At 41.4% G+C, this 24,760-nt stretch overlaps 1 protein-coding gene across 6 annotated transcripts in view; it reads left to right on the forward strand.

The window, feature by feature from the left end:
- Positions 1 to 24,760, forward strand: part of LOC144755505 (UPF0739 protein C1orf74 homolog) — a 116,527-nt gene that overhangs the window by 29,659 nt on the left and 62,108 nt on the right. For 5 of the 6 annotated variants that reach the window (XR_013594910.1, XR_013594911.1, XM_078644490.1 and 2 more), the window contains 2 exons: positions 7,750 to 7,798; positions 7,914 to 8,109. The exons of the other annotated variant lie outside the window; for it this stretch is intronic. The gene's annotated coding sequence lies outside the window, so the exon portion shown is untranslated. The remainder of the gene's footprint in view (positions 1 to 7,749; positions 7,799 to 7,913; positions 8,110 to 24,760) is intronic. 6 annotated transcript variants of the gene reach the window in all.

Below are 24,760 nucleotides of genomic sequence, written 5' to 3' on the forward strand. Positions count from 1 at the left end.
AGAAACCTATCTGATTTCTCCATGGATTGAATTTTGGATTGCGGTAGGTGTACTTTTCCTCCTGCTTTGGCTCATCATGGTTCTTTGTTTGGGAAAATTCATTGAAGGAAAATACAGTACAATGGACACAGCAAGTCAGAACATCAACTTGGTCCTAAAGCCTCACAAGTCATCTCACATCGAGAAAAGAGAACTATCATCAGTGAACGTCACAGCCAATCCAATACCCGGTGGGGTAGCATGGGACAGAACTGACTTTGACATTTTTGGCCCGATTGAGCTCTTGAAATATCTACATCAGTTCAGTTCAAGGTTTCATTAAGTGACTTTGTAACACCAAGTACTTTCTCTGATGATTGGGACTTTAAAAATATAAATAATATGATGTCAGATTTAGTAATGTCAGCAAAATTCACAGAACATGATTATTTACAGGGTTCATCAAATTATGAAGAAATGTATTGCTATATTTCACTTTGGCCATCACTATTTGCATAAATCTGCACAGCCTAGAAATGGTTTTAATTATAATCAATGGGAACATTGTGCAACCCCACTTAAAAGCAGCTCCAAAAACGTTTTATGAGAAATTCCCATACTTCTCAGGGTTTAACACAAGTGATGCAGAAACGTTTTATTTTAAAATGTTAAATAAGACAGGAATGAAAACAATGCTGACAAATACTAAATTGATCTATTCTGAAACATTTTATGAAAAAATGATTACATTTGGTTTTGAATTCTGGAAAAACAACATTGAAACAAAAACCATCTGGGGTACAAAAGAATGGCAGGTCCAAGGTCTAGAAGCATTATTTCGAGCCTGCATGATCCCAGAACAATTAATATTCTTGAATGACACCATTCAACAGACAACCTGTCTTGGCCTAGCCAAAATTAAAGACTTAAACAAACCGTCTATTCCGAAGCCCATACCTGATAGTAATAGCACAAATCATATTATTTATATTTTTAAAGTCCCAATCATCAGAGAAAGTACTTGGTGATGACTCCACTTGAAGGAGTGGTAGCCCCTTCAGGGGTGAGGATCATCAGCTATGCTGATGATACTCAGCTGGTGGTGGGCCTCACTCAGGTGGCGGAACAACCCAAGGTGCTACACGACTGCCTGGCCAATGTTTATCGTTGGATGTCCAACTCTGCCTTAAAGCTTAATGGAGGAAAAACTGAGCTGATGCTCCTGGGTAACTCCAGTCCCTCCATTATTGCTAGCTGCTGGCCCCGGTCTCTTGGTGATCCACCATCTCCCAAGAAGGAGATCAAGTCCTTGGGAGTATGGTTGGAGGAAGATCTGTCCTTTAGGACTCACGCCAGGAAGACCGCGGGGGTTTGTTTTGGTCTGCTGAGGTCAGCCCGAAAGGTGTTACCACTGCTTCCTGATCCAGCAAAGAAGCTTTTGATACGTGGTTTAATCCTATCGAGGCTTGACTATGGGAAGGCCTTGTTTCTCGGTGCTCCCGAAGCGACCTTTAAAACCCTCCAACAGGTGCAAAACGCAGCTGCGAGAGTCCTTATGGATATTCCCAGAAGGCAGTCTGCCGCCCCGGCCCTCAAAACGCTTCACTGGCTCCCCGTGAAGGAGCGGGTGAAATTTAAAGTGCTTTGTACGGCCCACAAAATTCTACATGGCAAAGGCCCCCCCATCCTTTCTGACATGGCCCGTCCTTATAAGCCCCCACGCCTTTTGCGCTCGGACCAAAAACATCTTTTGCAGTCAGCGAGAGTTAGGAGAGCTCGTACTGGGGGCAGACGTTTCTCGGTGCAGGTGGCGACGCTGTGTAACTCTTTGCCCCTCAAGATTCGTGCTGAGCCCAAGATCCTACTATTTAGGAAACTTCTTAAGACCTACTTGTTTCCACAGTAGTGATTAGTTGAGTCTCTCCTTCTGGTCTGTCGCGCCGGGATGCCCCCGGGTAAGCGGAGCGCGTTATAAATTTCATATTATTATTATTATTATTATATGGAGATAGACGTATCCCGTATTTTATACCAAAACTGAACACATCCTGATTGGAAAAAATGGTTGATCTGGCCCACAGACACAAATAACTGTCAAGATAGATTCCTGAACAAATTACAGGGGTTACAACTGAACAGGCCAGACCCAAGATACTCCCAGAGACAACATCCAGGGATAGTTACAACATACAGTGTAGGGAAACTCTGCCTCGAATGGCTACAGAAATCCACACTGGCTGAAATTAAGCAACACTTGACTTTACTTAAAAACGGTGCTGACTTGCGTGATTTCATTTTGGGGCCACGCAAACAGCGTCAAAAACGTTTAATAGCGGCCGGTATATATGCTACGTACAACGAAGCTTGGAAAGTAATGCAAATTGAAACAACAGAAAAAATACGAGAAATTGATCGTATTAATTTGGAAAAATCACTTTCTGTTGTGGACAATGGGTTAACGACTCTGTCCTCCAGAATATATTCACTGGACAGTATTGTATCATCTACTATTGATATAATAGAGCAAGACTTACTGATGTTACAACATGGTCAGTCCCAAATACGTTCTATTGTACCGCTTGGCTGGACGTTGGAAAATCTGCGTTCGGGCTACGTGCCATGGCGTTTAATCAACGTAACGTCGTTATTCTCTATCTTTAACCTTACTGATAAACAAATCAGTTTGGCACAAAAAGGAGCAGACTATACGATTCTGAGCATTGAAAAACTTGAGAGATTACCATTGACAATGTCAGAAAGACCTGTCATTGAATGGATAATACACAGAATAATAACAATTCCGATAACGACTTTCCAATTTAAATACTGCCAAGAATATATACCAGCGGGCCAGTATGAAAGGTTGGGTAAAGGGTACATCAAGTCAACATGGAATTTACCTTATACACACACATGTTACAGTGAAAAGAAAAATAATGTATTTCTTAGTGGTAAAAATTGTAAAAGATCACTAAGCGGCACACTTCTGTGTCAAGGTATTAACTTGCATGGGGCCTGCGAAGGGTCTTCGAATAACCTTTCATGTCACCTGCACGGCACTCCGGCAACACAGATAGAGCCATTCTTTAGACAGCTTTCTAACGGGAGCTATATTCTAATAAATGACCACAGCTGTTGTGGCATGGTGCCAGGGAAAGCCTATCTCGTCAGCGTTAGTTCCATGGCCACTTGCTGTATGCAAGTATTGTATCCAAACAGCAATCCAGATATGGAGGCGGCAATATGGCCTCGTTTGAATATCTCTTCTATTCAAATTGATACTTTAAGCAGAATGAAGTCTATTCTTTTACAGACAACTGTGCCTTTGACCTCTTCCAAGGAAACGTATGATCTGCAAGTTGCAAGGACAACGGCAGAGATACATACCCTTTTATCAACAAATTGCCCCGTGCATTTCGTAGAAATACTAAGCCAAATCCTATATATGTCAGATACCAGTGGCATCGCACATGTATTTAAGACAATTTTTTCGGGGCTGTTAACACCCTTTGAAACAGTTCTGGGCATCTTCCCCAATTTTGTCCATTCTGTCTTTGGTGGCCTACCTCTACTTTTGGGACTCGTAGCAGGAATTTTATTTTTGATTCTTCTGCTTCGATATGGCAAGCCAAGTTGCAGACAAGACTCCAGCAACGATGGAAGAAACGATCCTAGCTATACGCTATCGGGACCGCATAACTAAAGTCCTCGGATTAGCCCGGCTAAGAGATCTGAATATGACCTGGTTTCTTTCATTCAGACCTATCTGGCAAAATTGCATCTTACCTGTGCTTCGATGTATGCTATACGGAGAAGAATGCGTGTTGGACATCTGTCTTGCACTACCATCAGCAGTACCAATGGATACAGATACCTTGCTAGGTCCTGTAACGGCTCATGCATCGTGTTGTCCCCAGCGGCTACCTATTCTGATGACGGCATTCGTTGAGACTTCACCACTACGAGTATGTGGCAGTGAAGTACGAGATGAGAGCAACATCACCCAGGTACAACCTTCAGTGAGCATTGCTGATCCTGACATCGATGATAGCAATCATTCTCACGACTGCACTGTTGCAGCATTTTCAAACTTGGTCGAACTTTCACCTGATGTCGTAGACCAATTTTTTGCGAGTCTGTCTGAAATGATGTTCTCCCCTGAACAGAAAGAATAACTTTATAAAAACAAACGAGCACACAGCGTTCCCTGAACTCTGAATTCGGCCTTCAGCTTTGATAAACAAAAGCTACTGAAAATATTTGGAACTATTTTTCCCCTGAAAACGAAATTATTTTTTTTTCCAATTCCAAAATATTTACCTTTTTCTGGCACAGAGTACTCTGCTTAAAGTAGAACTATTCTTAGAGAACAGAGCTTCTATTTTTAGGATACTAGAGACAATATTTTACCTCAGCCTCTAGCACATGTACAGCATTTGTATTATTATGTGATGGAATGGTCTCGGCCTTCTCTTCTGTATTAAGAGCCATTTCATGTGTAATTTTCGCAAATCATTCAGCTGATATATATATGCATTTTTTAACTGAATGATACCTCTGCTTGAAAAACGTAGGGTACCAATACTCATTTTCGTGTATTTACCATATACCATTTCGAATGCAAATTATGTACTTTGGGGTGGGTTGGAAAACACATGCACCATTATATGTTTACAATTGCTTAGTTTTAAGTAATGAGGGACATTAGATCGTGGAGTGGGTGTTGTAATTCTATCTAGGACCCTAATTCGATATTCCTGATTTATGCCCTTATGTGGTTATAATAGATAATATCCTTATAAAGGCATAAGAATCATATCCATATTTAGTCATAGCCCATGCAGTCCAAATTAAGCAAGGCTACTTCCCCAGGCTCCTAGAGAGTACAACGAGTTCTCTAAACAAACCAAACCTCCAGCAACCTGGGAATTCCCCATGGCTTTTGTTTTCATTTGTCCTAGAACTCCTGTGAGCACTGTAAGAACGGACAGTTCTTAGTGACATCTTTATTGACGTCTTATGTCCAACCTTACGTCAAACCCGGCACCTTTCATGTATAAATATACCAACGTTGCCTTAAGCAAACACACGGTGGTTTGGAGCAGAGCGGCTATCTACTTGCCCGAGAGCCCAGCTGATGCGAGAGCCCACGGACGCCGCCCCTCCCTTTGACGCATTGAGAGAGACGCTGTCTTTTCTCCTGCCGAGAAATCCAGCTCTGGTGTTCTCAGCCGCCCTTGCGGGTTGCTGGGATATTGAGTCCTGAGAGAGAGATACCAGACCTCCTGCTTTCTATTACCCAGGTACGGAGCTGACTAAACCCTTAAAGAGAATTCTTGACTCAGATTCTTGGCAAAACCAACTTAACTTAAACTGCTACTTACTTACTCCTTCCCACGTATTAAGGCTTAGGTCAGGTACACCGGGGTAGGCGTATTTAGAAGCACCAGTTGAGTACGTTAGTCAATGTATATAGGTATGTATATATTTTATCCATTTTAAAGTATCATATGGCTAAGAAACCATATCAATGCTTTTACAGTATTATTTCATAATACTCCTTTTACTGTACGCACTTTACTTTATGCTAAGTATTGCAATTGTGGCAATTAATTTCTCTTGCATGAGAAAGAAGACTGCTCAATAAATAACACCTTTTATTGAAAACGCCCATCTCTATTCTCTGCACTCTGGTGAAACTAAGTATGCACGATTGACTGAGTAAAATAGCTGTCTATTGTTTTCACACGACTCTAGAGATACACTCTTATTCTGAGGGAGCAAAGTTGTCATGTTATATGGTTGTCAGAAGCTTATCCCTTCTTGTCTATTCAGGGAAGTTAAACTCCTCCTTGTTTATTCGAGAAAGTTTCTAGTGACCTCTGAGCTAGCTGGCAAAAGTAATTAAGTCTAATATAGTCACTAGAGACCTAGTCGACCTCAGTCCTACATCTACACTGCTGTTTATATTATTCCAATGTGCAGAGCCTATTGGGAATATAGGAACTACACTACAGTAGGCTTTCACTTTCGTCCAGAAAAAACCCCCGAGAAAGATGCAGAGAACGGCGAACAAAACACGGCTTCCCCGCGAAATGGATGCAAAAACCCCCCAAGCTCTCTGCATTGCTGTGGCGGGGGAGCGAGAGCGCATTTCTTTGAAGTCTGATGGGGGGGGGGAGGAGGGGTGAGTGGTTTGGGAGCAGATTCCTTTGAAGTCAGATGCAGAGGCTCAGACAAATGGTGGTGTGCGAGCGGCTTCCTTTGAAGTCTGATGCCGCGGCCGATGGTGTTTGATGTGCACGCGCCTGCCTCACATGAACTGTACGCGATCCGCAGGCTATGTAGACTTTTCGGACTGCTTACTATAATAATCTCGCCTATTCAATCCCTAACGGGCTAGAATAGTCGAGACCTAAAAAACTACAGAAACACAACATCCTGGAAATATAAAATACTCTTAAGATAATGGAAGAAGTAAAACTTGTGAAATGTAAACAGCAACAACATCACTGATATGGATCACCTACATGTTTTTTCCAGTCATTGTTCAGAAATCAATGCTTTTTTCCTCAGCAGAGGATACACAAGGAAGAATTCTGCATTAGTTTGAAAAAGCACTGTAGGATGGTTGAAATAGAGACTCGATTCTCTCCAGGTAAACTGCCACCCTTCCGCTAGTGTCTTTTGACAGCACTTCAAAAGGCATACGCTGTCTGTGGCGTTATCTACGAGTGCATCTCAGAGTGCAATGGCTGCAATGAAAATAGAAACTAGTCTGTCCCCAATTCTTTATCGCTCACCAGCACAGCAGGAAATGTTTAAGCTTGAAACACAGTCGCATTAAAGCAGAGTCCTCATAGTTGTGTCTGTGGCTTGGGTCACTCGTCGCCAATAAATTGTAGTAAAGCAGTCCACACGTAGCGTAAAAGCAAGGAACTTTATTTTATAAATTGACTCCAGCGAAGAAGATGAAGGGCATACATCCAGCTGGTGCAGCCTTCTTAACAGCTGTGGTCAAGACCCAAGCCCACGTTTCATACTACATCATACATTCTAATATCTAAATTCCATACACTAAGAAAACTCCATAGGGACAATAAAATAAGAAGGTTAATAAATGAGAATAGGCCCACAATAATGCAACTCTAATTACAAAAATATCAGTACTAAAACCTTCATTCCACATGGGGCTTCGCACGTCATTCCACCATCACAAAACCACTGTTAGAATCTTACCAATATTTCCGCAGGAATGTCATGGAATTGTAGTAGATCCACTACTTCTCCAAGTTGACACTATCAAGGTAACAATGGTAACCATGGGAAGAATGGAAACAAAACAAGGAAAAAGGGGGAGAAACGCCACATCGTGACTCAAACAACCACAGGATTCGCCAGGACAAGTCAAGAGGCTGTAGGCTGGAAAGAGAATCCATGCATAAATAAAAGGGAAAAAACGATTTTAGTTTGTCTGTATTTCTCTACACCCTACCTATGATCTCCCTTCTTCAGTGACTGAGTAGCAATGTAACAGTGGTTAAGGCTTGTGTCTGGCACTAAAATTAAAGATAATAATATAATGTAATGGAAAAAACCCTTTGAGAATGAAAGAATACTATATGCATGAATCTACATGTGTGCCTACCTCTTTCACCCTGTGTTGCTCGTGTAAATAATCCCAAGTAACTATCTGTAAAGAACTTAAACATCTGGAAAAAAAAATCCTTTTGCTCAGGTAACATAACTTTTCTTCGTTTTTCTTTTTAGATCGCAAAAGAAGGGGCGGATAATCACAGCGCAGGAAACACAGGATCTGGTAAGTTACACAAACAATTGCTCATAAAATAATAATTCGGCGCTAATGCGCTGTAACCGCAAAAACTGATATGCTGCTTTGTCATTTGTCTTCTTTTCTGTTTCTTTATGAGCAGGAAACTGAAACCCGGGAAACTGAAATGAAGTCCACAAGTATGCAGGCAAAGAGAACTCTAGAGGAGGAAACCCGCGTCCACGCCGGGTGACAAAACGCGACTACTGGGTATCACAGGAGAAAAAAACTCGAGAGCAGGAATGGCGCATCCCCGGCGAGTCCACCACGAGGAGCGCAACGACCCGGAAGAGAATCAGGTAAGTGACTGAGAGCTTCCAAAAACACTAGAACGCGAAGCGCTGCGGGTAGAGGAAGACGGAGCTTTAACTCGCCTGACCTGTCCTCGCGCATGCACGTTCTAGACCGGTGGCCATTTTGGTAGTACGGTTATCACCGCGCAATCGTGACAGCCGCCCCCTGACAGAGATCCCAAGTTTTCCAGGTAAATGCACAAGTAGTTACTCCAGTCCAGGTTTTTGTATTCTGAGACCGGCAGTCCTGTGATAAACAGGACTACAATACAAATCAGGTGTGCAATTCCAGAATTAAAAGCAAAGCAATCGGGACTGGATGAGGTCATCATATACCTGGGAAACATTTTAAGTCTGCACCTCCTCTGTGCAGATGAGGAGCTGGCAGGCCTCCACTTGGTCTTGCCCACATTTTTATGTTTCACCTGCACAGTGCTTGTGCTGTGCTTTTGAATTCTATTGTATTTAATATATCTGTTCTCATCGTCGAATTTCCGGGTTAATTCGCTTTTGTGTGGAACGTTTTGTTTTTTGTAACTTTCCCGGGCGGCACGCATTTACAATACTTCTACTAAAGCTGTTCACACTGTTTAAGCCCCATTCACTGTAAAGACAATGATCTCTTCCCACGGAAAAGGCAGGCAGCTTCTATTACTATGCTGGAATGCTTGCTTTTTTTGGCTGCGCTGTGCTTGTGAAATCTCTTGTATTTCATATATATTAAAACTGGGCTCTTATCCGTTACCATCGTCGAATTACTGTGTCAATTCGCTTTTGTGTTGTTAAGTTATTTTATAGGCCATTTGTATAGCGCACGTTCACCAATAGGTCTCTAGGCACTGGGTTAAGGAGCCGTCATCTGGTCATGTACTTAGCTGTATGCGTGTGAAAATAGCCATGTTTTGAGCATCCTTCTGAAGCACAAATAGTTTTCTGCTTGTCTGATTACACTAGGGAATGAGTTCCAGAACTGAGGACCTACAACTGAGAAACATATCCCTCACGGCCTCTTTCATTTGAATCTCGGAGCCATTAGAAGGTTTGTTTGGGCTTATGTAAGGTTGCGCTTCGGGGAATATTTTTGAATTCTGGCGGATATGAACTTAGGACATTTGTTATGGAGAGATTTAAAGATGATACATCCTCTTTTAAATATGGTACTTTGAGCCACTGGGAGCCAATGTAGCTTCATCATCAGTGGTTTAATGTGGCAGTGTCATGGTTATTGAAAAACGATTGTTGCTGCTTGGTTTTGTGCCAATTAAAGTCTATGATTTCGTTTTTTTGGGAGTCCCAGGAGGGCGGCGTTTGCGTAGTTCATTCTAGATAAGATTAACACAATGATAATTTGAATGCTTGCCTCAATTGAAAAGAATCTCCTGTTTTTCATAAGTTGGAGGAAACAGGAAGATGTTACAGTGCCTATCTGAGATTTCATGGACAGGTTCTCGTCAATTTGGACGCCTAGACTTCTTACGGCAGTCCTAGGGGCTGGGGAGGAGCCCATCTCTGTTGGCAAATAGGCAGGGTTCTAGTGGTTTATTTTATTAGTTATGACAATATCTTTTTTATCAGAGTTGAGTTTTAACTGGTTGCTGTTCATCCAGGCTCTGATGTATAGCATATTGTTCTGAAAGAATTTCCTTGAGTTTGATGTCTCATCAGTTGTGAAAATTAACTGCATGTTGTCGGCATAATTATATATTTTCACCTTCTTCTGCTGAAGAGTGTTTATCAAGGGGCAAATTTGAAGAGATGAGGGGATGAAGTGCGGAGTACCTCAAGGTACTGCTGAGTACCTTGGGGTCCCTCACAGCCTCTTTCATCAATCTCGGAGCCATTAGAAGGTTTGTTTGGGCTTATGTAAGGTTGCGCTTCGGGAAATACTTTTGAATTCTGGTGGATATGAATTTAGGACATTTGTTAGGGAGAGATTTAAAGATGATACATCCTCTTTTAAATATGGTACTTTGAGCCACTGGGAGCCAATGTAGCTTCATCATCAATGGTTTAATGTGGCAGTGTCATGGCTATTGAAAAACGATTTTTGCTGCTTGGTTTTGTGCCAATTAAAGTCTATGATTTCGTTTTTTTGGGAGTCCCAGGAGGAGGGCGTTTGTGTAGTTCATTCTAGATAAAATTAACACAATGATAATTTGAATGCTTGCGTCGATTGAAAAGAATCTCCTGTTTTTCATAAGTTGGAGGATACAGGAAGACATTACAGTTTGGCTGAGCAGTAAGGGAAGAGGCAAATTGACTGAGTGCGGTCTTTAAGAAAGGATTTCATCCAGTGTGGAACTTTTTTTTTGTTAACTTCCCCTGGCTGCATGCATTTACAATACTTCTACTAATGCTGTTCACACTGTTGAAGCCCCATTCACTGTCAAGATAAGATCTCTTTTCGCAGAAAAGGCAGACAGCTTCTAACAGTATGCTGGAATGCTTGCTTTTTATTTTAGTTGTGTAAAGCAGATGCTTTAGTCTTAGAATGTTTGCGGCATTTCCTATTCATGTCTCAGTATATTCTTTGCACTTTGTAGTCTTTATCAGATTGATATTTTTCAACGTAATCTATTTGGTCATTATGATCAAATTCAACATGCTTTAATAAACATTGCACGTTAAAATTAAGTTACTATATACAAGATCTATGCTATATTTTACTACTAAACAGGCAACTGCAAGATCAGTTACCTTGCAGACAACAGGGTCATGATTTGAATGGTGCAGGAGGTGCAGTAGCACTGGGCACAAAAGTTGTCATAACTCCACTAAACACCAAATATTACTATAATTTCACTACCCAACAGGCAGTCACAAGTGCAGTTATCTTGCAGTTAAAATGAACTTGCTTTGAATGAATGGTGCAGCAGGTGCAGTGGCATTGGGGCCAAAAGCTCAAGGGACCCCACTAAACCCATATTATTGCTAAATTTTACTATTAAAAAAGACAGTCACAAGTGCAGTTATCTAGCAGGCAATAAGGTCATTATTTGAATGGTGCAGCAGGCGCAGAAGCACCAGGACCAAAAGCTTTAGGCACCCCCATAAACACCTAATATTGCTATATTTCACTACTAAACAGGCAATCACAAGTGCAGTTATCTAGCAGGCACTAGTGCCACGATTTCAATGGTGCTCCAGGTGCAGTGGCACCTGGGCCAAAAGTTGTCACAACTTCTCTAAACACCAAATATTGCTATATTTAACTACTAAATAATCAGTCACAAGTGCCGTTATCTTGTAGGCACTAGGGGCATGATTTGAATGGTGCAGCAGGTGCAGTGGTACCAGGACTAAAAGTTGTCAGAACTCTTCTACACATGTAATATTGCTATTACATCAATTAATTCTAGTATTTCCCTCTATCATTTCATTTTTGAAAATGTTCTCACTTACCCACACTATACCTCTAGTAACAGCACAATATATTGCCCTTTTGTCCATAAACAAGTCATAACACTTTAACAGACTTTCTGTAACTTATATTGTACAACTACTCAGCAAGCCTCAACTTACAACAAAAACAGCTTATTATTAATCACATAGGCGAAACCTAGTGCATTTACAAATGCTTACTACAGTGTGTCACCTTGCTGTGTGAGACCAAAAACTCACAGTATGCATGTAGTGTGCCAGCCTCCTTAAGATATACGAGACCGTGGTAAGAAGAACCATCTTTCTTGTGGCAATCAGGAGGCACAGGAGCATCCCCAATTAATAACCTGAGTCTTTGGCACAGACACCTCTACTGCCCAGGTTCATTTATATATGGTCTGGGCATGGCATCATTCATTTGCTTAAAATATACTAGCTGCTACTTCAAGTGAAACCGTAACAGATCATCAAGATTGAACAGAATCACTTGAAGGTACTTTCTTGCCAACTGCATTAATAACGCCTTACTACGTCTTGAGCACTTCATTTCAAATGCTCAGGGATACATCCATCCCATTGTTCCTCTCAAGCTCACCTGCACAAATCACAAATGCCATCTCTTTCAAATGTATCTGAAACTGAGGAGTTGTAAAAGAAAATGTTCATTTGTCTATCTCCGCTTTATGTCTGTACAGTGGGTATATTCTTGCCATTAAGACAGATCAGCACAGCAGACTACTGCACCCGAAGCTAAACCGTAGTCAATGTCTAACCTGAAGGAAAAGTTGAATCCCTGCCCTGCCTCACATCCTTCATAGGTCTGACTCAGGGTTACTAGTTAACGATAGTAATAAATAATAACGATACGCTAACTGCTGGTGTTCATGCTCCTAGAGACCGCTCAATGTGAAGAGTGAGAAAAGGGCAAAGCAGCAAGGACAGGAGAATGAGGAAATAATTAAGTGATTGATTGATGGGAGGTAGAGAAACACATCCCCAAGGTTGCAGTCTGTCCCATCCAGATAGAAGGCAAACCTGTGATAAGAGCTTTTGTTTTCAGCAGTAGCAAGGCCCACTATGGACGAATGTCTACTTCATATTTCATGATAAGAATATCCCTTCATGTCCACATCTTTGGGAGTGTATATACCCTCCTGGTAGTTAAAAGGTGGAGGGTAGCATGGCAGCCTGCATTTGATTCCGGTGTCCTCCTTTGCACACATCAAGGCTTCTTTACAGCTTGCAAGGGCACAATAGATGTGTAAGATTGGTAACTTGGTACCAGGGCTCTTACGTTATCCAGCTCCATGCATGAGTGCCTGCCAATAAGCTGGATAAGATTCTAGGCTAGGTTTTCCTCATTGCTTTCTGTGATTTGTAGCCCTGTTTAACACATTATAAAATCAGATTGAAATAAAATCCCTGCACTGGATGAGCTACTCATGCATGGGACTCTGAAACCTGTAAACTCTCTGGTGAAGGCAAATAGGAAGTACAAACAGGCTGTGGCTGCAATGGTAGGCCAAGCTTGGAGAACTGTGCGTATCAAACCCATCAAAGGGTACATGGATGGTCGAAGTAGCAATGAATAAGCACCCCCTTGCCCCTACCCATACATACATCCCCCGTCCTCTTTAAGAGTCTGGCATACCTTCCATTGCCCTAATCGGGGTAGAGGGGGAAGTCAGTGGGTGGTGGTGTTGCCAGCTGCATCTCTCTCCCTTGGGTGGGCTCAGAGTAGGCAAGTGTGGCAGGCTTTGGTAGTCATTTGAAAAGACAAGCAAAACAAACAGCACTGGCCCTCCGGACCAAACTGAATGGTGGTTGTTTTGTTTGGTGTGGTCTTCAGGCCTGAGTCTCCGGATGGGCCCAGCTCTATGGCTCTTTGACCCTTTTGCAATGAGAGGCTCCTGTCACAGTTCTGTCCGGTTAATCAATGGTCCTAACTTAGGGCTACTACCTTCTGGTCTCCACTGTATTGCTCGCTATGCTCGACCTCCTTAATTTTAGTACTGTACTAGTCTCCACAACCCATTCAATGGTAGGTAGATGGCTCCCTGTTTAGCATGCCGAAAATATTCCAATCGCCTGGCTGGTGTACAGGCAGTCAGCACTTTTGAGAGAGGCCCAGATTTAATGTAGCATGCACATCCCTGATGATTATGACCTATAGCGGCATGCTACACAGGCCAGGCCCATTCAACAGAAGCAGTCCTCAAACCAGAGGCCCACACAGCTCGAGGCATCGTTGAAAGAAGGAGAAGTCGGGTGTAAGTTATTGCCACTCTTTAAAACCATTTGTGTTTGAAGTTGCATTTAAAGTGCTTGTGTTCCGACTCTGCATGCTTTAAAACCAATATTTTGCACTTGTTTTTAAATCGCAGCGGGGAAGCATGGTAGAACCAGCAGGCACAGTAAATGTCATTGCACTGGCATCCACAGCTCTGCTGCAGATCCAGGCAGGCATGTCTCCCCCCCCCCACCAAAACCGCTTGTGAGCACAGCAATGCTCATGCTCTTGCAGCGTTGATGATGAACAACAACTAGAGTGAGTGACGGCCTTGTACTGCTCAACGGCACCCAGTGGTATGCTTGAAGTCATCACGCCAGTGGCCATATTGGTAGTAGTGCAATTCTACATGCACCTATCCTACGTCATTCTATTGTTGGAAGCCACAAGGAAGGAATATTTTACGGTGATGAACACACCTTTTGCGCCTTAACACGCAACTATTACAATCTTGTTACAGGTGACGTGAACACCTTGTGCGTGTCTTGAAACAAACAGTGATACAAACACCATCTATGCTCATTACACATTCAGGTGAATTCTTCTCTTGCACTTTGTTGCAGGTGACAGACACACCTATTGTGCGTGCCTTTAAGGAAACAGTGATACGCACACCTTCAATTGCGATTCGCGTGTACTTATTATGACATTAGTGAGACATTGGATAGCATAGAGCATATTGTTGGGTTATAATTACTTTACTGTGAATTCCTTTTCCTTTCTTTCTGTTCCGGTTTGCTTATAGAATATCTTACGGAATGTGTGCACATAACATTTCACTTACACCTCCTGTACCATTCTTTCCTGTGCCAGGGGAGCCATAAATGAAATGGCCTGAATGGAAAGATTACTTTCTAAATTACATTTGAGCTGTTGAAGAGGAATGCATAGATGAATTTTCTCCTTCCTGGAAGAAGAACATTCTTCTACATAACTTGGGTCCAGAAGGGTTAAGTGCCTATCTTTAAATGGAAAAGAAAGCTATAGTAGACGAAGAACAGGATGTTTTTGTCAATGTCCTAGAGGCTTACAATCGTTTTTACTAGTCTACTGTATGTGTTGCAAATGACAGATTTAATTTCTTACAAAGTAAATCTGAACTATTACTATTACTTGCAGGTTTTGCATCTTGCATGATTTTGATTTGTGATCAAGTCATCTTGCACACCAATGACTCACACTTACAGGAGGGACTAAGGGTGAATGGTGATTCACCACTTAAAGATATAATAGCCTTAGTTAAAAAGAGTGTGTTGTCTAAGAGATGCGCTAAGGCAGCTTACTCTTAGACATCTGCTGTTCCGGAAACTAAAGAGAGCGCAATGATATGCAAGATTTCTAATATGAACAACCATAAGATAAAGGTGGGTTCAAAGATCAAACAGAAAACCAAAAGTGTGTATAGGAATAAGAATCTTGTTTGTTTTAAGTGCGGAACCATAGACCACCTGGCAAGAGATAAGAATTGTTCTGCCTTAAACGCAAAATGTTTTTTCTGTGTTATGATTGGCCACTATTCAAAGGTATGTATGGAAAAAAAGTAATGCTTCTCAGAGTGTAAAGTTTTTCATGGAAAGGTCTGGCTTAGAACAGTCAGAGAATGTTTGTCCGGATAAAGTGGAAGGAGTATTATGCATTGAGTGTTCAGTTCTCAATCTGTGTGGGCCAGCTAGGAATAAACCAGTATGCAATGTAACCATAGGTGGCTTTCACTTGAGTATCACAGCACATTCTAGGTCACCTTACACTTTATTAACAAAAAATGTGTGGTAAGGAAAATTTGAAGATGTGGTAAATATGCAGTTAACAGATTCTGACATTAATCCTGTTACGTTTACGGGTGAGAAAATACCTGTGTATAGTTATTGTGTTCTGCCTTTCGAAGTCAAGGGAAGAGTGATGGTAGGCTAGCTGTTTGTGTCGAAAGTGGGCCCATCAGTTTTAGGATGGGTAGATCAGAAAGCTTTAAAAATTACCCTTAATCCGAATAGTGTGGATCAAGTGCTATTATTTAAAGATACAAAACAAGCCTTTGTGGATAGGCTCATGACAGAATTTCCTGAGGTATTTTCAGGAAAGATTGTCAAATTGAAAAATGTTGTCCATAAGAATATTTTGAAAACTAGTGCTGTACCTTTGACCCACAAAGTAAGGAGCATTCCCTTGAGAATTTGGACAAGTTGACAAGGGAACTAGAAAGTTTGGAAAGTAAAGGAATAACTTGAAATGGTAGAGTGGCTTTCACCACTCGTGGTAGCGAGGAAGGGCAACAGGAAATTGAGGTTGTGCATCAACCTTAGGGACCTCAATAAAAACATCATAGTGAGCAAATTTCCTTTGCACAAGATTATTGAAATGCTGGCTGTGACCAAAGGGGTTAAGTGCTGTTTCCACAGTGGAATTAGCCTCAGCATACCACCAAGTGACCTTGCATCCAGACAGCAAGATTCTAACTTCCTTCATAACGCCCATGGGGTATTTTAGATTTATTTGCATGCCATTTGAGTTGGCTACTGCAGCAGCAGACTAATGCACAAACTCCTTAAAGATCTTCCTGGAGTGGCCTACTTACAAGCCAATATACTTATTATGGGCAAGAACAAAGATGAACACAACCAGAGATTGTATGGAGTTTTTGAAAAATTGACGACATATGCCTTAACTGCATATTCAGGAAAATGCGAATTCGGCAGGCAATCTGTGACGTATCTGGGCCACAAAGTTAGTGGTAGTGATATCACTCCCAAAAATGAAGTCATTGAGTCTATTAGGGAAACCCCAGCTCGCACTTGCCATAAAGAGGTGAGATGGTTCTTATGGTTGGCTGAATTTTACGGCAAGTTGGTAGAAGGGTTCGTAGAGAAAACGTATAATTTGAGACAGCTCCTAAGAAATCGCCAGAAGTTTGAGTGGGATGGCATGTGTCAAAAGCAGTTTGAGAAGATAAAACTAGATATCTGTGAAGCCATACAAGCGTTCGATCCCAAAGTCAAAACTATCCTGACAACTGATGTCTGTGGTAAGGGGCTAGGGGCAGTGTTATTTCAAATCTCTTATGAGGGGGAGGGGAGTATTATTTCCTTTGCTTCTAGATTCCTGACTACTCCGGAAGGGAAGTACTCTGTATTTGAGCGGGAGATGTTGGCGTACATTTGAGCAACTGCAAAATGTAGACAATTTTTGTGGGGACCCAAATTCACATTACGCACAGATCACAAACTGATTGTAAAAGTTTTGACAACGGCAGGGTCTACTAAAGCCTCTCCCCGTACAGCAAGAATGTCCCTTCGCTTTCTCGATTACGCATACAATGTAGAGTTTTTGCCAGGGAAGAAGAATAAAGTGACTGACTGTCTTAGAAGGTCACCCTTACAGGGGGGGTTGAAATGAAATCAGCGAGTAAGATGAGTATAGAGTGGCCAGTGCTGAATGTGGTACTGATGCCATTTCGGATTCTGTTTGGGAAGTAGGGTACAGTGAGGATTTAACTTTATAGAAGGTAAAAGAATATATTTTGCAAGATTGGCCTTATAAAAGAGATGTTCCAGAAGAGTGTAAAGACTTTTGGGAACTCAGGGGTGAGCTATGGTTTCAAGTTCTGGGTTCCTTTTTATGGGGGACAGAGTCGACCACCACTGAGTCTTCGTTTGAGAATTCTGGAATTAGGTCACCTAGGGGTTGTTAAATCGAAACAAAAAGTCAACGTTTCATATTGGTGACCCAGTGTCAATACAGGAATGGAGAAGTTTGTTAGGAATTTCAAACATTATGCTAATGCTGATAAGTCCCAGGTTGTGTTGAGGCCATCCCTTGGCCTCAGAGAAATATCCTCCAGTCCATGGGAGGTTTTAGCCATTGACGTACTAGGACCTATTTTAGACAGCAGAGGTGTTTCCAAATATGTTGTGGTACTCTTGGATACGTATTCGAAGTGGCCAGAATTGATGGTCAAAGAAAGATCTGATGCTGCATGTATTGTGAAATTCCTGGCAACTGTATTCCTCATAGAGGGTATTCCTAAATGAATCTTAAATTATAATAGTCCACAATCTGTTGCAGAAAAGTACTCTACATCTTTTACAAGAAATGGTATTAGGAAAAATAATACTCCTGTGTATCATCCTGCCAGCAGTGGGGCTGTGGAGAGATTTAACATGGTGATTATGGGCATTCAGGCTGCCATCATTGCAGTTGTGGATTGGGAGTTAGATCTCCACAAATTGGTGTTGGCACATCGTATCACCCCTACCGTAACTGGTTAAGGCCCTTTCAAGATAATACAGGAGCGAGACCCTTTTACTAAGGACTGTTCTGCCTGAATGTCCCAGGGTGTGCAGAGTAAATGGTTACCAGAAGTGGTTAAAGCCAATTTGGAGAATACCTGCCACACGTACAGACAGTACTATGAGAAGAAAAAGGGAGTTAAGGAAGTTGTACTGGATGAAGGGGAGCAGATGTGGGTTACGTTGGGAAGGATTGTTAAGAAGGGTAGCAGTCAGTTCTCTGAACCTCTCCGGGGTAAGAAAGCATTTGCTTGTTCAGCTGAGTTGGAAGATGGCAAAGTGTGCCACTTTAGCAAGTTGGCAAAGTGTAATAAAATCTTTTCATGGAGGAGTGATAGTGGGTGTACCATGGATTTGGGATGAAAATGACTTGGGTGAAGTTTGTGCCACGAGAGGAGAGAGTCCCAGGGAAACTTGTGAGAAAGTTCTTCCTGAAGTTGCACATGAAGTTAGGCGCAACAGTGGAAGCACTGGAGAAGCCTCATTGCTGTGGGTTGAACACGGTAATCCTCAAAATGACCTTTCCACTTGCACTTATATAACACATTCCTTGAGGTGACTGAGCGGCCTAGTGCTGCTGCTGCTGCTGACTCACATGGCACTGTTTCAGTCGAGCCTAGACAGAGAGACATGCTGTATTTAATATAGGACTTTAAGCTCGCCTGCTGCCTACCACCAGTTAAATCCAGTGTCGCTCTTCTTTTCTGCCTCCTAATTGGTTGGTCCACCCGATAGGTCTCTTCCGTTCTTAAATGATGATCAGCTGTGAAGTACTGATTAATTCCACTTGATTAGTGGCCATCCGCTGCAATGCAGCTACTATTTCTTCAAACCCCCTACCCCCTCCCGTTCCCCCTGCCCTCTAGAGAGTTAGCTGTACCCAGGGCCTCTTGGAAGGATGAGCCTTTGTCCACACCTTAAAACTGATGAGTGCAATTCTGCGGCTGTTCTGCAGTTAAGTCATTAATCGTGGATGCAGATCTATTTTGCTGGAATTTTATTTTACGCTCTGCCATTTACACAGAGATATCTGCAGCTGGTGAGCTGTGAAATCCTGCATTTTAAATTATTTATCTTACAAGTTTCTTAGAGGGTATGCTCCTCTAAAGACTGATTCGATTTCATTGCTTTCGGAGCCCATGTACACCAGTGTGTGTGTGTGTTTAGCTAATTTCGAAAGAATTTGGGCAGGAAGTTGGGCTTCTTTACATATCTGTTTTGGGAACATTCTGTCTGGGAGGGACGGACTTGAGCATTTCTGGTATCGCCTCCTGCTCTAGATTAAGTTGCATATAATCGTTTTTCTTTGCTGACTGTGATCACCTACCTGCAGCGCACTGTTTACAACATTTCCAGAAGCGTTAGTGTACTGCCCTGCTAACTGATATATCTGCTCTTCCCTTTCCCTGAACCAATTGCTTATCCTATGTTTGGAATTGCTAGTTCTACTCCACTTCCTGTATCACCGGGTAGCATAATTTAGGATATCACCAGAGTCTTCTTAGTTTACGACAGCACCTATTAACACTAGAAAGAGCTGTCCCGAGATGGAGCCGAGGAGGGGATGGGGATCAGGAGGTTTCTACTGCTGTTACTGGGTGAGTCTTGTGGGCAGTGTGATGGCCCCTACTGGTAGGACTGCCACAGCATCGATAGGACTGCAGGACTAAACTGGTGCATCATAACAAGGAATAGTTCTTGATGCAGCGGAAGCGGTGGGAAAGTTTTATCAACTTATGTCCCACACCAATTACTATAACACTAACGAAAACATAACTCTGATTAAGGGCCTGTAAGTCATTATTATTCAGTTAACCGTATCGAAGGTCCTCCAATGGATCTTTGGTAGAGCTAAAAGGGGCTAAGTAGTGAAAGTCGGAGAGCTACTCTCTCACTAGGACCTGTAATGAAAGAGTAAGCTATTCATCAATGAACAACAGTAATATATCAAATAACTCATGAATAAAGACAAACATTATTCTTTTCTAAATATTTTCTCTTTGTTATTCAAAATATAAATGGTCAATCACAAGTACAGAGTGAAAATGTCATAGCTTAGTTCTCAAAGTTACAGGTTAATTCTACAACAAGCATAACAGTCCAAAATGCTCAAATCATCAAACATCAGGTATAGAGGAGAGAGAGAAAAAGAAAACATCTGCATTGATAGTTCTCTTACGAACCTTCCGAAATGGAAATACTAATGCACAGTGTGCAATTAGTCGGAAAAGCTAACTCCACGGCCGTTAGGATATAGTACGAGCAGCATCACCAGCCAATGATGTGCAAAAGACTTTAGGAAAGTCTCTTAGGTTTCCACAGGATACACCAGCCGGAGTGATCAGGAATCAGCACAGCATACAGCATACCACAAATGCAGGGTCAAGTCACCAATCTTGTAAATGAGCTGACAAACATTTTCTCACAGTCGATTTATAGTACAGTCTTTCTTTATCTTTGATAAAATGTTTCTATTGCAACTCTATACAAGCCTCTCCATTGGACAATGACTATAGGAAGACGATCTCCTGACAATGATTTTACAAATATTTTTCTAAACATGCTTTGTCTAAGATTTGTATAACCTCCTAGAGAGGAAGAGGAAGAACTACAGCTACATTTGTACATAAATATTGAAACAGTTACTTCCAGGCCTGGACTGGCCGTAGCGGGCACCGGGCAATCCCCCGGTGCGCCGCACGGGTGGGAAGGCCGGTTTGGGGCCCCTGGGGGCCATTTTTGTTACAGGGCGGTTTTGCACCAAAATCGGCCCTGTAACAAAATCAGCCAAAAACCGGCCCTAGCAGAGAGCTCGGCGGCACCCACAACCCCCCGGAGGAGGGGGGCCGGCGAGCACTTTGCCAGGGCTGGTTTTGGTTCCCAGTCCAGCCCTGGTTTCTTCTGAGTCTACTACATACTTTGCCTAGACAGGAAAGAACCTGTAATGTTCTATTCAGAAATAAACTAATATCTACATTGTTAGTGAAGCGTTTGAAGCAATGCAACAACGGAAGTATGGAAGCACCCCCCCTAGCATTTCTATGGCCTACAATATTTTAACTAAAGGGAAAAATCATTTCTAAAGCCTACATTTACTTCACGAAGAATAAAACATTTTCTCGTGTTTTAAAGCCGATTCCTGCCGTTCAGGAAACATAACAACATTTTGATTAGACAGACAGGATAATTCTCATTTAATCATCCAATTTTGGTTATATTTTCTATTTTATTCACAATTATGTTATTACCCTTCAGCTAAATAAATCTTTCTTCCAATTTAACTATATATTTTGCGTTATACTCTCTAACAGTGCACATACTAAAGAAAAATCGTGAAACCTATCTACACATTTTATGTCATTTTGTAAAATAATGCGTATTTAATGTTTTGTTTTCAAGCATTAGTATTTATTAAACATACTCACGGGTAGATTGCAATTGAGCAGATTTTATTTACAAAAAATCATGCTCCATCAGTCTTCAGCTTTGTCAGCACTTCTAAGCAGAGTTGCTGCGCTTTCAGCAGGACCTCACTTAAACTTAACCACGTAATCTCTGTCGTTTTATTGTGACATTATAATTAAGGCTCCTGTTTTGCGTTTTCACTAATATTTACAGATAAATGCAGACCGAGAACCATTTTTTTCCTGCCTGTATTTATTTTTAAATGTGGATAAAAAATAGAAATTGATTTGTTTTAGCTGTGTAGATTAACAGGCAAGGGGATTAAAAAAATATGTATTTTTAGTAAAGAAAAAAACAGTAGATTTGCACAAACTTGAAACTAAAATGTACATACTTTCTTACAAGTGCATATTTTACCATCTGAGTGTGTATATATCATTGAAACCTGTGAGGCACGAGTACACATTAACTGATTAAGTAAATGCAGAAATATACACATTTCAGCTTAATTTTTTCACAAAACCTAAAATAAATATGGATAAATACATGTAAAATTAGCAAAAAATAAATATGGATAAATATAGACGGAAATTACAAAAAAATACCATAAAACCGGGAGCCCTAATTCTAATCACTTATCGTAGTTTCCATATCCTCAACCAGTTAGTAGGAGCACTTATTTCCAATGTCGTATGTTGTTAATATTACAGCATTCATACAAGCAAAGATGCTATACTTTTATTTAGTTACTTCAAAAGGTAACCTTTTAATGAGAAAGTGCCCACCCATCTTAGCCTTTCCTAGATCAGTTAAGACACACACAGGTGCGTAACTAGGCATTTTCACACAATGCCAGCTATTAAAAAGATATTTTCATTTATACCTCTAGAACGTCATGCTGAAGTGGCAATTGCTTTTATTGGTTCAAGAATTGACTAATGTAACATCCTTTATTTGAAGTTGACAGACAACCTGATATCGAAGCTACATACAATTCGACATTTTGCCATGCGATTAATATATAAGAAAATGCGAATCGGTGAAGAAGGCTAGAAAGGCTGCACTGTCTTCCTGTGAAACAGCCTTTTCAATTTAACACATTCTCCCTTAAATTAAACATAGTTTATTGCAACTTGAAAAAATCAGCAGTCTCATATCCTTATCCTCCTGTGTCACTGGAAGATGACTTCTTTCAAACATGCAAATTTTGTTTATTAGCCTTGATTCAAATGTTGAGGAATTGAAGGTCGGGCCGTATCTTGTTTTGTTCCATTACTTTAGAACAATCTTTCCCTTCAAATCAAATATGTCTCTTATTAAGTAACACTCATACAGGATTGCTGTGCAAAAGAAGTTTATTTCGACTCAAACCTGGTCAGCACCTCAAAACACAGAGCTTGAACGTTCAGGTCCTTCCAACCGCCCTTTCTCTCTTCTCTGCCCTATCCTCCCTCTGGCATTCGAAGAACTCTGAACCCACAAGTTCCTAGAGATGTCACGAGGGAGCACATACGAAACACTTCCCCTTTCCCACAAAATTATAAATACAACAATAAACTAAAATATGAATTAACAGGGACGAATACACCCCAAATAAACTTAAAATGAAACCCATATATTATTTGAAAACATTACCATAAATTACTGTAACATCGTACAGAGAATGTACTAAAGAGAATATATACATACAGTCATATATAATCAATACTTGGATTAGACTTAATTACATTCATACAGTCATTATATAATCTTCCAAATGCTTAGGCTTAACACAGACTCTCTTCGATCTTGTAGCTTTCTGGGCAACCTCAACGGTTTTCCTCATGGGGTTTCCTTCCTCAGAAGAGACTCCTACATTTATATAACGTTGCGTAACAGATATGATTGGAAAATTCCCTTGTAACCTGGCCTTAACAGCCACCTCATCAACCCAATCGTACCGGCCACCATTAGTTGTTGACCCAGAAACCTCTCCTCCTGAACACGAATCTGAGGACCCAATAAATAGTTTTAAAGGCTACAAAGGAAGTTTATAATCTGCAGTGACACGCACACTTACATTAGCACATTTTACTTCAGTGGGATTGTATACCAAGTTGGCAGAACACTTGGATAGTCACTCTGAAGTTGCAATCACTCTAATGTTTTTTTTTTTCTTGTATTTGCTTCTGGGTGGTATTTACGCATTTTGACATGGGTACAATGAATCTTCCAACACCACAGCCCTTTATGGTAAAGGATGATAAAATAAATAATTTAAAGTGGGAAGAGTGGAAAGACTATTTCATCAATTACATTGATACTTTTGAAAGCGAGGAAATGAGAGCCTAGAGATAACACGAAGACAACATCTCCCATTTGAAGTTTAGGAAAGCCATATGAAAACTCACCTCTTTTGCTAGAATTATTGACCCTACTTTGGGTTTAATAAGTAAATAAATAAATAAACACATACATAAATAATGATAGTTCCGGAGGGAGGTGCCTGTAGTGCTGGCGTGAAGCGCCTGTAACTGCTGGGGTTCCACTGTTGCTCACTGGCTCTTGAAAGTGGCTGATGAAAAAGTGTCTTGTCTACCCTTCATCACTGAAACACGATGAACCTAGGCGACCTCGTGTGACACTTGGTATATGTAATGCTGCAACAGTGGGAGACAGCGACAGGCAAGTGGAGTCGAATAGCTGTGGTGAAGGAAGGGGAATCTGGCGGAAGAAGGGAAAGTAGTGAGCGCCGCGAAAGAGGGATTCATTAAATTCTGAAGGCCCGCGAGGGGAGCTTATTTGGAGGAAGATTAGAAATAGTGCAGGGGTGAATGAATGAGAGGAGAGCAGCAACTAAAGGTGAGGATACTAGAAAAGCTAAGAGAAAAGAAATGAGAGAGAAGGGGAGTTGAAGATAAACAAGTTATGTTCAGACGAGAGAAGAAAAACTGGGTAAGAAATGGAAGTCTAAATGAAGGAGGGAGAAGTGAGCTAAGACTGGACAAAAAGGCGGTAGGTTAAATGTTATGTTATGTTATTAGAATTTATTACGCGCACAAATCATCAGGAGGGGTATCCCGGCGTGAATGCCAGGAGCCAGGCAGAAACTGACGCAGTTAGAATAGGTTGGTTTTGAGTAATGACCTGAATTGGAGATGATCCTTGTAATTTGGCTTTTGAAAAGGCAGCTTATTGCAATAAAAAGGGGCTAGGAAAGAAAACGACAGGATGCAAGAGGCGAGAGTAATGACTGCTGTGGGAGCTCAAGGAAATAAAATAGAGTTGGGATGAAGAAGGAAGTTAGGTGTCGAGTCAG

This window comes from Lissotriton helveticus, chromosome 5_1 (genome assembly GCF_964261635.1).
Source record: "Lissotriton helveticus chromosome 5_1, aLisHel1.1, whole genome shotgun sequence".
NCBI lineage: Eukaryota > Metazoa > Chordata > Amphibia > Caudata > Salamandridae > Lissotriton > Lissotriton helveticus.